We start from the raw sequence: 10,134 nt of genomic DNA on the forward strand, positions 1-10,134 counted from the left end.
GGGGCTGGGCTGGGAGGGGGTCATGAAGACCCCACCTAGGAAGACATTGCTCTAGGGAGGGCAAGTGTTGTCCTCTCAGTTCCAGCCGTTATCCCAGGTGGGAGGGCAGACACAGAGAGCCATGTCACCCAACTAACTCTTTCAGAGAAGTTGGAAATCTGGGTTTTCATGTGGCACTGTCATTTTGAAATGTAGATTCCACAAATTCCACAAAACAAAACACACAGGCTCAGGCCAAACAGAAAAGGTCTATAATCCCCATCTGGCCACTAGCATGTGACCTCTGCCTCTTGTAGGAAGAGAGGTGCCCACGGGTCCCAAGCAAGAATGACTGTGTCAGAGTTTGACCCCTGTGTTAGCATTCTGGGGATGGCTGTACGGGATGCCAGAGTCCAAAGAGGCAGCAAGATCAGTTAAGAATCTAGTAGGAAAATCTCATTCTTCTTGATCCATTGATTTAATAAGTAGTTATGGAGCATGTTCTGTGTGCAAGCCAGGTGCTATTATGGGAGGCTTATCCTGATTGTCCCCACCTCTAGGCCAAGTTCCAGCTAATTCTGTTGATCCTTCCTGGCATCCGGTCCTTTCTCTGTCTGACGCCACACTTCACATCCCAAGAGAAATCTGTTCTCTGCAGGGCGCCTGGAACCCTGCACATCCTCTCCTGCAGACTTTGTCCCCTCTGGTCACATCCCTTCCTCTCCTCTTTTGGAGTTGACTGCTCCTACTCAGCTCTGCATCTGAGCACTCGTCCTCCAGGAGAGGAACTTCCTTTTTCAGCTTTCCAGGTCTTGTCATCTGCAGGAAATTAGCAGAGTTTTACTCTGGATCGGAGCAAACACTTGCATATTTGTGCATCTAGCTGAGCATCCAACTCGGGCCTGGGCTAGTCCCAAAGCACTGGGAGGTATAAGGGTTCCTGTCCTTGAGGTTCTCCCAGGTAGGAGGGAATGAGCCCTGTCCACCACAAAAAGCCGTTCAATGCCCAAAGGCTGGTCCCCATGAGCCTGCTGGGGCCTCGAGAATGTAGCATTAGGCACTTACCCTTCACAGCCTCATGGAAGTCTCACCACAGTCTATCAAATTCAGCCCCTTATTGTCCCATTTTCCAGATGAGACTGAGGTTCTCAGAGTGGAATAACCAACCAGTCAGTCCAGGCTTGCAGAACTGTCAGCAGCACTTGGGTTTGGCCCCAGGTTGGTTGACTGCAAAGCTCATTTCCATCACAGTCGAGGGGCATCCATCGTGGATGAGGGCCATTCAATTTGGGCTGAGGGCCCCAGTCTGAGGTGGTAGAGGAGGTGACCATTCCCCTTCTTCCACTTTCTTCTTCTTCATTTTGGTGTGTGTCCATTTCTTGAATGGGATATGAGAGTTGGGGAACTGCTGGGGCACATCCCCATGACATCTGCCTGGGCTTTCTCCAGGATGGCTAGTGCTCGAAAAAATGATTGTGAGGGACCTGGCTGCTAGAGCAAGCCATGCAGCCACCTCACCCTCCTCTGGCCTCATCCAGCCTCTCTGGCCTCTGACTCTCCTCTCCAGTGTAACCCTCCTTCTCTTCCTCCTAGATGAAGAGCCTGAGGCAGTGAATGTGCAACGATTTGGAACCAGGCAGGGTCCATTAACTCATCTGTGACCTTGACTCTGGGCCTGTAAAATGGTTATAAACATTGACTATTCCAGAGGGAACTAGTGGAAATCAAACAATTGAAGATTAACAGAAGAAAAATGCTAAAAAATTATGAAGCATGAATTTTTCTTTCATTCCACCAAGATTTCTTGAGTGTGAACTCTGTGGCTAGCCCTGCCCTGGATTCTAAGGTTCAGTCCTAAGGAAGACAGACACAGCTCCCGCCTGCACAGAGCTTACAGTCTGGGGACAGAGACAGATGGTTAAATACCATCTATTAAAAATACCACTATTAAAAAACAGACTGGAACAAACGTGGGGTCCTGAGGCTTTCCTGAGGAAGTGGGATTTAAGCTGAAGGATGAGGGTCACCTGTACAGAGCAGGGAAGAAGGTCCCAGGGTATGAGTGCCAATCACTGGGCAGGGGAACAAGGCAAAGGGTTGTAATGGGGCAGCAGGAACTAGGGGAGGCTGAGGGTCTGACTGGAGCTGTGTAGTCACTATAACAAAATTCCTGAGAAAATCACCTTGTAAAGTGGAAAGGTTTATTTTAGTTCCCTTTTGGAGATTGCAGCCTATGATCGGTTGGCCTAATTGCTTTGGGATTGTCTGTGGTAAGGCAGTATATCATGGTGGGAGTGTGTAGTGGAGTGAAACTGCTTACCTCATCATAATCCAGGGAGCAAAAATAAAAAAAAGTAAGAAGATTGCCAGGGTTGCACAATCCCCTTCAAGGGCATGTCCCCAGTGACCCAAAGACCTCTCCCACTAGACCCCACTTCTTAAAGCTTCCACCACCTCCCACTAGCAGCCCCCTGGGGACCAAGCATTTAACACACAGGGATTTGGGATTGGGTATGGACTTGCAAAAGGGAGCTGTTGAGGAACTTGGTTGAAGTGGCTTGACCACAACAGACCTTTCTCTCTAGCACTTTGCTCTTTGACCTGGTCCCTGCAGCTTCTCAGTGCATTCTTTACCTTCTGCCTCCATTTTGCATGTTGAGAAGTCAGGCCTGGGGGGAGGTCTAGGCCCTCACCCCATCCCTGGGCTGAGGGACAGCTGATTGGAAGCAGATGCCATGCCCTGGTGGGGCCCTGCCGGGAGTGGTGAGGCCGTGGAGGGCCTGGCTCCCCCATGCTGACCTCAGACCTGCACCACTGGCATGTCCAGGCCGCAGACTCTCTGTCAGCAAAGCCGCATCCGTCCTGCAGAGAGACAGTCACTGTGGCTGCCCACACCTCCAACCCAGCAATTTCCCTGCCACGGTGAGAAACCTCCTACAGTCCCTGGCTAGAGACAGCCTCCTCCAACTCGGCCTGGAGCCTGGCTGGGGGAGGGAGAGATGCCAGCTAGGTTCTTGGAAAGGCATGAGACTGGCAGAGGTCTCTGTCACCTGCACCTGGTTCCTCAGCACACCTGTATCAGCACAGTGCAGATGAGGCCACCAGGACCCTACTTGCCATGTACGAGGCTTTGTGTTAAGGATTTTGTATCTTCCCATTTAATCCTCAGTAACAGCTCCTTAAGGCCCAACTGTTGGGGAGACTCAGAGAAGGCATCTTGTCACACAGCCTGTAGCAGCAGAACTGGGATCTGGACCAGGCTATTGGGGTCCATGGTTAAATGCAGTGGAGCCCTGGTGGTTGCTCCTGAACCTATTGCTCCCAGAGACCCCTATGGGCACACATGTTGGCACAGGGCACTAAAATGGGCACAGTGTGTTAGAGAAGCCTCTGGAGGCAGAATCCTAGGCTCTGTTCACTGTTAAGGGCGATGTGCTTGCATTTGGTTTTGTTTGGATCATGCCCAGGGGTCCCCTCACAGAGGGATGTTGCAGATGGTTGTCTCTGAATACCCTTGGGGACCATCTCCCACATAACCCCTGCTGGGGCTATGCCTCCACTGAGCTCTGCCTTTATGTCTCCAAGTCCCAGTAGGTACCTGCAGAGTCTGGCAAGGTTCCGGGTCCTCTCAGAGACAACTCCTGTATTCTTCAGCAGCCCTAAATGCCTCTTCTCTAACAGCTGTCCCTCCCTCTTGGGACAGCTTAAATGCATCCTCTTTCCTCTGCTCCTCCAGTCCCCCCCTCCCCACGGACTTGTACGGATCCGCACTCTCACAGAACTGTGACCCTCTCTGCCCTGTGTTTGGGAGCTCACATCTGGGGCTCCTGGAGTGTAAGAGAAAAGGCAGAGGCCCCCACTGCAGAGCCTGGCCTCTGCTGTGTCTTCCTGCTACAGTCCAATTACTGAGAAGGAAAAAAAACAAACATGGCAGGTCACCCCACTGGAGACCACTTTGTTGTCTGTTCTAGGCCAGAATTTCCTTGGTAGTCCTTGGGCAGGTGAATCGGCACTGAGGCTGACCCCATTGAGGGTGGGGTCTGTGATGGCAGATGTGTGTGGCTTTCTGGGGACTTTAAGATGCAGAGGAAGAATACAGCTATTTGTGTTTGGGGGTTTGAAAAGGAGAAGTAGCCCCCAAACCAGCCTAGATCCTGAGGAAGGGGGACTGAAGCTCCGATTCAGTCTGAAGGTGGACTCGATGCTGGAGAGATGGCCACAGATGTGCATGAACAAGCTGTGAGTGTGGGCTGTGACCCTGCAGAGCACTCAGCAGACGGCAACCCTCAGTCACCCTTGGCCATCCTTGGAGTCCTCCCTCTGGAAGGTCCCTGTGGCCTGCGTTGTGTGCAAGTTGGTGCAGGAACAGCTTCCTCCTCTGACACATGGCATTCCTCAGTGGGAACTGATCAGTGTTCCAGTTCTCCTGGCCGATGTGTGAAAAGTGAGCCTTCAGTCCCCCTCTTTTTGAGTCACAAGATGTTGGGGTTCTGGGGCAATCAAAGGGAGAGGAATCTTCAAGAAGAAGGTTTATTCTTTTAATTATACAGATGTTCTTTGACTTTCTGTGGGATTATATTCCAATAAACCCATCATAAATTAAAACCATCGGAAGTCGAAAATGCATTTAATACATCGGGCCTCCTGAGCATCACGGTTTAGCAACAGAGCACACTGCGGAGAATCCATTGTTTCCCTCCTGATCCAGTGGATGGCTGGGAGCTGCTGCTGCCCAGGATCATGGGAGATCATTATACCAGATATCCCTAGCATGGGAAAAGATCCAAATTCAAAATTCAAGATGTCGTTTCTACTGAATATGTATTGCTTTTGCACATTGGAAAGTCTAAAAATCATAAGTTGAACCATTGTAAATTAAGGATCATCTGTAATAGGTTGAATCTGGATAGTTTTAATTAAAATTACAAAATCAAAGAAATGCAGTGGTATTTACACCTCAGATTTCTGTTGGCTGTCGTCATGGTTGCTAAGACAACTGCTCAGAGCTTACTAGGTGCCAGGTCCTTACCAAACCTCCCATATACATTATCGTATTTAATCTTCACAACAAGGTAGGTGCCTTTGTCACCATTTTAAAGATGAGAAAACTGAGGCATACAGAGGCTCACTGCCTTTTCCAAAGTCCCACAGCTAAGCTAAGAACCAGGCTGATAATAACCCTCATGTCTTACCCTCCAAAGTCCTTCAACCAGAGATCCCACTGCTATGTCTGTGGGGAACCTAGGAGATACATGCCTGCCGGAGGAGCCCGAGGTCTGAGGGGATGGTCAGGCCTCCATCAGGTGCCTGTCCCCTGCAGCAGCTGGATCTCATTACAGTGCCGACAGCAGTCTAGAAAGCCACCTTCTCCAGGGCTGCAGGGGAACAGGACAACCACAGCCAGTGACCCCTGGAGGCCTTTGGGTTCCCACTGCCCACCCGGCCGAGTTTCACAAGCCCGTTGACGTTGATGGGCAGCCTGTGTGGAGCATGCAGGAAGCCCAGGGGCCTGTGGTCTGCCAGCGTTGCTCAGAGTTTCCTGGGCTGAGTCTTCCTGCTGGGCTTCCTCGGGACTTTGCCAGCGCCCCCTGTCCCGAGGCTGTGGGGGTCCCATCTGGCTCTGAGAGGCGGCTGAGGGCCTGGAAGGCCCATGCTCTGAGTGCTAGCCTGGAAAGCTCTTGAGGCCCCGCTAATGGCCTCGGCATGTCTGATTGTCTCTGGGGACCAGCACCACAGGGTGGGGCAGGGACTGTGCTACTTCCAGTCAGGAGACCTGAGTTTCACTCTCAACCCCGAGGTCCTCCCTGAGCCCCATTCCTTCACCCACTTCAGGGCAGTGATCTGACCTTGGGCCTACTCCTGGTAGTCCTATCTTCTGGAAACTTCTGAGAGTTTGGGCGTAACAGGTTCCTGAAAAGGAAGAGAAAAGCATTCCCACTGGAAAATAGCCAAAACTAAGGCACAGAGTTAGTCCTCCCTGCACCCCACCACCAGCTCTCTGTGCCTGGGAGTTGTCCTTAATGTTTACATATATTAACTCACTTGCCTCTCTGTCATCCCTATGAGGTAGGTATTAGCTTGCTCTATTTTATAGATGAAGTGATGGAGACTGAGAGAGGTAAAGTAACTTGCTCAAGGTCACATAGCTGGAAGTGGGGAGCCAAGACCCGAATGTAGGTAGTCTGGGATGCAAGCAGGAGTGGAGGCGGGGATCTGGGACTGGCCCCATCGGCCTCATCCCCTGCTGCAGGGCAGTGCTGATGTACAGACATATTCCTGAAACATGTGACGTGCAGAAGGTATGGCTAGCTTGCTGATATGGGGACACTGGCAGTTCACATAGTAAGGGAATGAGAGAGTTGATGAGTGGGGGAAAGCACTGAGGCCTCCAAGGCTCAGATCTGGCCCCTGCCCCAGGCGTCTCCATCAGTAGACTTCTTCCCCATGGGGCTGCTGGCCCCCACTGACTGTGGGCAGGCAGGAATTTTAAGCAGTTCCTCCATTTCCTCTGGCCCCCTCCTCTTAGGCCATTCTCTCCTCTAGGAACACTGGCATCTCAAACTTCCTTCCAGGAGCTCCCCAGGGGCTCAGGGTCCACAGAGAGCCAGGTCTGCGGGACACAGAGCTGGAGGCAAACCTTGCTGCCGGCAGAGGCTGCTGAGAGACCAGCCAGTCTGCAGGGCCCGGAGCTGGGGTTGGTGAGAAAGGAAGCTTCCGTTCTCTGTGGCATTCAGACCCCACCAGAATGTGGCTTTGGGCCAGGATCCCTCTGGGCAAGAAAGGATGACTCGACAGAAAAAGCATCCTGGCCCCGGGATAACTGGAGCCGCCACACTGGGGCTGGTGCCAAATGGCAGGGCTGCGAATTGATGACCCTCCAACTCAGCCTTCAGCTCCACCCTCTGCCTCCTCGAGAAGCTGTCCTCCAGGCTGGGGTTTTGAGACCCTTTGGAGTGAATGGGTCTGATCTTTCAACTTTCAAACATAGACAAGAGGGGGCCTGGCGTTGGCCAGCTCTTTCCTACTCCCAGGAGTGGAACTGGTAAATAGGGAGAAGCAGGCAGCCCTGGAGACCCCTCAGGCCTGGCCCAGGGTGGGAGCTGGTATGATTAGAGAGGATGGATGGGGCGCTGGGGAGCTGGCCTGGGCTGCGCAGGGGGAATTCCAGCCAGGCGAGCCAGTTGGAAGCACATGTGTTTAGACAGGCGCGGAGACCCACAAAGCCGCTTCTCCGTTCTTCCAGGGCAGCTTCTGAAAAATTAAGGATTTCAGGATCCTGGGATCTATCTGTCATAAGAGGAGCCTCACGACACAGGCCAGTGGCCACTGGGGACTATGGTTGTCCTGTAATTGATACCAGCCTTCTGCCCAATTGCAGAATCAGATGGTGATGACCGTGTGAAAATGACTATCTTTTTATGGCTGGGGCCATAGCAGCTGCTGGCATCTATTGAGTGCCCCCCATACCCTCTTGATGACCATTACCTGTTTGATCTTAAGCATTCCTTGTAACAAACTTACAAAATAGGCAGGTACTCATCTTGCCCTCAATTTACAGAGAAGAAAATGCACTGCGGAAGGTTAAGTAGTTGGCTTAAGGTTACCCAGTGGCAGAATAATCCAAATCTACAGCCATAAATGCTCTACTTGATACATGCCCCTTACCCCTACCCAATGGAGGAGGAAAAAAGGATAGAGTCCCTACAGCTCTACCTCCCCTGAGTGCCACACAGTGGTCAAAGGCCACTAGGGTTGGCCCATGGAAACACTGACCCCTTTCTAGGAAGCATTGCAACATGCAGCGATTTCCTGTGTAACGCATCACGGGGTGCTTGGGGCTGGTGAGCAGTGAACATTCTTGGACCTGCGGCTAAAAGACAGGATGAGCTTATCTCTTGACTTCATAACTGCATGACTTTGACAGCCCACTCTGTCTCCCTGGACCTTGGTTCTCACACCTGTAAAATGGGAAAAAAGAACATGATGGCTCTCCATTACCTGCTTCAGCAATGACACACAAACACTGCAGCACAGGGCCTGGCCAGAGAGAAAGCAAAAGGTAGCGGTAGGAGTAGGATGAGAGGATGGAGAGATGGAGAGGAGAAAGAGGAGACGGGAGGTGGGCAGGAAGGGAGGGTCTGTGGCTGCATCATGCTGCTAGCATCAGAGGTCAGCACAGAGGCCAGCAAAGATCAGAACTTCCTTTAATTTAACAGATTAAGGGGCAACTATTTTGCACTACTACCTGCCTGGTGGAAGCACCTGGGATTATGCCAGGAGTCTTCGGTGAGGACACAGAGCAACAGAATGGTGTATCTTCCCAGGAAAACTGCACACTCAAACTGCTTTAGGCAGGTGCCTGGTGACAGCCAGTTCCCTGAAAGTGCCCTGTTTGTCACCTTCTGTCCTGCTCTAACCTGGCTTCTGTTGGTTGACTGGTTGCTGTTGCCCTAGCAACAGAGCAATAACGGAGGTGGCTGCAAATGACTGTTAAATCACTTAATTATTGCAGAAAACGGGCACAGTGCCAAACAGGGGTGGTTACAGCCACTTTAGACTTAGTCATTCCTGCAACTAAATGTGGCTGGGATGGTTGTAAACACGCACGAAAAAGCAGACACCCCAGCCCCCGCCCGCCAATGAATACATTTTGGTTGACTGAAGAACCTCTGAATTATGAAGACATTATTATATCTATTACCATTTTACCACTGAGTCAATTTTATTAGATTCAAAACTTTGGCAAATCAGTAATGTGTAGGGGCAGGCTACTTCCCTTCCTCAACATTTCACAAGGATTTATCAATAATAGTATGTCCTTTCTGTTTGGGCTATTATTATGGCTCTATTTTGGAACATGCTGTAGCGGTTTCTTTTTGGAAACATCGTTTGGCTCATAATCTCTTAGCAACAGGACTTTGAGGTCTAACGGCCGGTGTATTATCCTAGCAAATGATTGTGACTCCGTGGGCGAAGGAGCCCACAGCAGCCAAGTCAGAGTACCCTCTGATTATGGCTTTCATTGTCGTAGGTCATTGAACGTCACCAGCATCTGCCATGGGTCAAACTTGCTTTATTATACGCCTGTGAGCATTTGCTGTGGCAGCCACATCCCCAGGAGCTGCAGGACTTTTAGACTTACCAGTGCCCCAGGCTGCCATAGCCCTGTTTTTTCCTGAGTGTGGATCCTAGAATTTGTGTCCGACTGGGAAGAGATTTGACTTCCTTCTCTGTGTGCACCTGGCGCTCTGGTTACCTTGCTGCATCCTCACGATCCTCCTGTGCCACACAGAACATTGCCCTGCAGGCTGCAGGAGAGGCAGTGAGTGGTGGCTCCGGCTCCGGCAGGTGGAATCGCTGGCTGTTCTCGTGGGCCATTAGGGGCTGAGCAGGACTTGAAGCCTCTTTCTGCTCCGTCCATTCAAACATCCACGCCTATGGGGCAGCTGGGTGTTCATGGGATGTTTGATTTCCATAAGGTTCTGCTCTAGGGCGGAGCACATAAGGGTCATTGCCACAGACCGATTCCACAGGTCAAAGGTCATACAAACAGTGTATGCATCTGGCGCCACTGAGGTCAGCGCTTGCAGGCAGTGTGGGGCCTGCCTGTGACGGTGGCTCTCGATTCCCTTTTTATCCCTGTTCTTTCTGGTCCCATCCAGAGTTTGAAAATGTGGTTCTCCATTTGTGTGGGGGTAGAAATAAAAATGTTTACAAATGGTTACTATTTATTGAAGAGCCAGGCACTTTACTTATATGCCCTTATTAACTTCTTAAAACCTTATAAGGATGTGATGTTGTCCCTGTTTACAGATCAGGAAATTGAGGGTCGGCGTGATTGGCTGTCTTGCTTCAAGTTGCGAAGGCCCCACAGCCCTCCTCCCCTTCCCACAGCTCTGTTGCTCATGAGCAGAGGTGGGTGTACTGAGAACCTCTGGAAGCCTGTGTTGTAGGGTCCCATACTCAAGCCAGCCCCTTCCAAGGTCCTGAAAATCTATTCAGATGGTCACAGCTCTGTAAAATTTGCAAAAAGTAAGATTTTTTAAAATATTCTGTTTGCAAAGAACTCTCCCCAATTGTATAAACCCCAGGCTCCCTGGAGAACCTGGACCTACCCAGCTTGTGAGCGTGAGCATCCTGTCCTTATAAACAATG

The 10,134-nt window shown here is 51.1% G+C and overlaps 1 long non-coding RNA gene across 1 annotated transcript; it reads right to left on the reverse strand.

The window, feature by feature from the left end:
* Positions 1–229: 229 nt before the first annotated feature.
* Positions 230–1,546, reverse strand: LOC125620339. The gene is made up of 2 exons (XR_007351939.1): positions 1,045–1,546; positions 230–798 (listed from the first exon to the last, which is right to left on the reverse strand). It is a non-coding gene; the product is annotated as an uncharacterized LOC125620339 (long non-coding RNA).
* Positions 1,547–10,134: the final 8,588 nt, after the last annotated feature.

The sequence above is a fragment of the Marmota marmota genome, unplaced genomic scaffold (assembly GCF_001458135.2).
Source record: "Marmota marmota marmota unplaced genomic scaffold, marMar, whole genome shotgun sequence".
In the NCBI taxonomy this organism is placed as follows: domain Eukaryota; kingdom Metazoa; phylum Chordata; class Mammalia; order Rodentia; family Sciuridae; genus Marmota; species Marmota marmota.